This window comes from Schistocerca piceifrons, chromosome 5 (assembly GCF_021461385.2).
Source record: "Schistocerca piceifrons isolate TAMUIC-IGC-003096 chromosome 5, iqSchPice1.1, whole genome shotgun sequence".
NCBI classification, from domain to species: Eukaryota; Metazoa; Arthropoda; class Insecta; order Orthoptera; family Acrididae; genus Schistocerca; species Schistocerca piceifrons.
The window spans coordinates 432,279,232-432,283,553 of record NC_060142.1 but is presented as its reverse complement, the minus strand read 5'-3'; positions in this window follow the sequence as shown (position 1 = coordinate 432,283,553).

Here is a 4,322-nt window from a genome sequence, read left to right as displayed (position 1 = left end):
CCAAGAGAAACCAGCAGATTGGCAAGAGAGTAAAGAACATAAGAGCAAAGCAAAATAGAGCGGTACCCTTGTTTCATTACTATTTATACTAATTACACATTATGATCTTTGTATGATTATCGATGTATTATCCAGAGGTGTCTGGCAAAGTCACATTACTTTTGTTACATTTCATGTAAAAGTGGGGGATTTTATAATTTCCAGCAATATGTCTCAATAATATAGCTGTACACTAGAGGATTTCTTTTCCTACGTATGCACATGTTACATGTATTTACGTGCAGGGCAAACTGCCAGTCCATGCATCATTCGTCAATTCTCTGTATGTCCTTGTGCAAATGGGTACTCTCTTCTGGCTTTGCTACTTTGTTACAGACAACTGTATCGTCTGCGAACAGTCTTAAAGAGCTTCCGACGCATTCTGCTTGATGATTTATACAATTCGCAAACAGTGACGGTCCTATCACACGTCCTTGGGTTACCCCCGAAATTACCTTCACAATTGTCGATTTTGTACCGTTAAGAGCGACGTACTGAGTATTATCTGCAGCTGCAAATATGGTCCAGCAAGTTGTTTTTTTTTTTTTTTCGCTAAACAGGAGGGCCTTCCTGAAATCCAGGAACACAGTTAGCTCCCGGCAGCGGAAGAGAGAAAATATTGGCGCGCCACGGTGTAAACACTTCCTCTTCGTCTAGTGCTCACGCATTGTAGAAAGCGATAGTTCGTTCCTGTACTTTATCTACTTCCATAGACTCTACAGAACACTTAAAATCTTTTCTAGCCTTCCATGGACTGTGGCTCCGCAAAATTCGCAAAACCAGCCACACAGTGTCGTAATTGATACTGAAGTTCTACGGCACCCATCAGTGAAGTGATTAGCAATGCAGTCATCGCGTCCCTCTATGCAGTCACACCACAACATGTTTCATCTGTCGATGCACCCACAGTAAGAGACGTGCAAGCCTCGCGAAAATGTCAACGGGACCGTAGAGGAGGAAAGACAAGAAGACCAATGGGACAAAAATGCGGAAAGTGCTACGTGTCGAAGCCACCCAAGAAGGAACGATCACCCACCAAATAGCACATAACTATACACAACTACAGATAAAATGCCATTCATCTCATATGTTGAAAGTAGGCAGGCTGCAGCGCGCTGGGCAAACTCATTAGGCTTGTAACGTGCGCGTGGGGCACAAAATACTCATTACAGCCTGTACTATGGTAAGTTGACGGGCTTCACCTTATGAGAAAGGATTGGATTTTTGTATAGAAATTGACCGCGTGTACCCGAATGGAGGCAAATCAGACTTACACCCACTCGGTAATAACAATGATACGTCAAGTAAGTCCAAAATGCAACTACACGTCAGGACGGACAAGAAACAACACAGAAGATGCTACCAATTTGTTAATTATACGGTCGCCAGCCTAATTAGGCATTAACTGAGTTTATTCCCTGTACAAGTTGATGTACGTTCATGCAAAACAACACGTAATAACACTGCATAATGTGGTAAATTTTAGAACAAGAAAATCTACTGAACTGATAAATTCACTTGCTATACTGATATGAATAAACCATAAATACATAACACCACACTACAATGTTTACTACAAAACTTCGTAGTGGCTATTGATCTGATTAAAATCGGGCATAGGTTACCCTAGAAATAGCACTTTCGAAACACACACACAATGTCAATTTTGATAAAGATGAAACACTGATAAATTTTGGTTTCTATTTTGGCTTTGACTTTGCTGGTCAGATCAGTTTATAATAATTCAGAATTCAAATGAATAAAAAAGAGGGGGGGGGGGACCCTGAAACTCTTATGATCACTGTATTGAAAATTTTGATTGCTGAAATCATTTTGTGCTCAAAATTTCCAATATATGAGTTACTACTCTTTTTATCTTATTTCCTGCTCATTTAAATACCCTTATATCTGTCTCGAAATAATTAAGTTTCATTACTAATTCAATATCAAAATTATCTTCCCACTTTGTCAGACCTTTGTTATTCGTCTACTAGTTCATTAACAAAAAAAATTCTTTATACATCATTCTAACACAGCTAGGTCTGCAGGTCATTATTATTAACGCAAACATTAATTTTTCATCTTGGGACACTCGGATTGCACAACATTTGGAAAGGACCCTGTCTAGGTTAGTTGTGAGGATAATTAAATGATAGGACAGTTCTGGTAAAATTTAAGTTGTTATTAAATAGTATGGAACAAAAGTATCACTGGTCGACACGAATACAGTACTAAAAGTTTCAACCTGTTTGTATCGATGTGGCGGTTGGCAGGCGGCGAGATGGCGAAGCACAGAGCGCACATTCTACCACAGCAATGGCTCTTGATGTATCGGCACTTTACTTCTTCATAGCGTCGCAATACTTTTCCATTTAGTGCCTATGGAATTTTGCCATGCTGTATAGGCGTCGGAACGGCATATCCGAGGCTCAATGAAACTACGTCTTCCAGGAGAGCCTCCTCGATCCAGAACGTGTTACTCAGACCAATGCCCAACTCCGACTACTACTGCTGAGCCCGTTATGCCGTGCAGCGCCCGTGTGCATTTTCCTGCACTCGCCTGCCATCCACCTTTTACCGCTCCTCTACAGACAGGGTATTCACCCGAGGTTTTGCATTCTACATATCCTAATACATTGCCTACGTATGGACCAGACGCACAATTACAATTTTACACATGTTACAACAGCTTCGACATTTGTTACACTTCAATTCTATTACAATATTGCTTGAAATTTGACATAAACATTAATATTCACATCGAAAATTGTTTACAGTTTCTTTAACGTAATGGCATGAAACAAAATAGAAATGAAATCAGAACATCGATTACACTAATTTGTCGAAAATCAGAAGAAAAAATTATTTATATTTACAATAGTATAACGTCGTTGTTGTTACAGGCTGAACTGCGAGTCATTATTCAAGCTCATTATTAATATTACTGTAGTAGTGAAGTTGAGACTGTGATAGGGTTAACTGCCAGGGCCCTAGTTCAACACTCTTCCTTAGACAAGGCAAATTTGGAGCCCTACATTCCAACGTCCTTCGCAACTAAATAGGTTATTATCAGGACGAAATACTAACGGAAGTCACGTGGCGGTGCGAAGTTATTGCCACCAGGAGATTCAACAGAATTATAATTCTGAACGGGCAAAACGTAATAAAGCTGTCTCCAATTTGTGCTGTGACATTTAGATCCCAGCGGCTGCGACAGTTTGTTTATATTCATGGAATTCGCTATCCAGAGGACGTGTACGTACCCTCCGTTTCACAATACTGTAACTGTTTGCGATATGGAAGTTACAGCAAACAGTGCAGAAGTAAGACAAGATGTGCGTACAGCGCAACGCCACACGTAAATGATACTTGTGGGAGGGCCAGTCAACCAATCTGTATTCATTGTACCGGTGGTCACAGTGCCCTATTTTTGACCTCCCCCATGTATCTCAAACACAAGGATATTAACTAAATTATTCCTCTCAATAATATTACCTTCCGACAAGCAGCAGTTGTCTTTGTGCCGGCCGGGGCGGCCGAGCGGTTCTAGGCACTACAGTCTCGAACTGCATGACCGCTACGGTCGCAGGTTCGAATCTTACCTCGGGCATGGATGTGTGTGACGTCCTTAGGTTAGTTAGGTTTAAGTAGTTCTAAGTTCTAGGGGACTGATGACCTCAGCTGTTAAGTCCCATAGTTCAAAAAAATGGCTCTGAGCACTATGGGACTCAACTGCTGTGGTCATCAGTCCCCTAGAACTTAGAACTACTTAAACCTAACTAACCTAAGGACATCACACACATCCATGCCCGAGGCAGGATTCGAACCTGCGACCGTAGCAGTCGCACGGTTCCGGACTGCGCGCCCAGAACGGCGAGACCACCGCGGCCGGCTAAGTCCCATAGTGCTCAGAGCCATTTGAAGTTGTCTTTGTAAACTGGTCTCATGCGAATGCAGTTGCTCCTCACCAAAATTTACCAGACAGAGTACGAATTCACGCCCTTTCCGACTCAACGCCAGCTCAATGTAACTAACAGCACCACCACCGACGATCTGCAGCAAACAATCAATGTCATGACGAAAATGCTACAGGTGTCAGGATCGGTGGCTCCAGTGGATTCACCACCAATATCACTGTCCCCTCCTGTAATACAGAATGCCCAACTACCCCACCAGCAACACGTAAATTCAGTAGAACTTTCAGGATCCCACCAAAGCGTGGTCACGCGGGACCAGTTGTAACAACTGACCCCCTCTTTTTCCATTGCATACCAACCCCTACT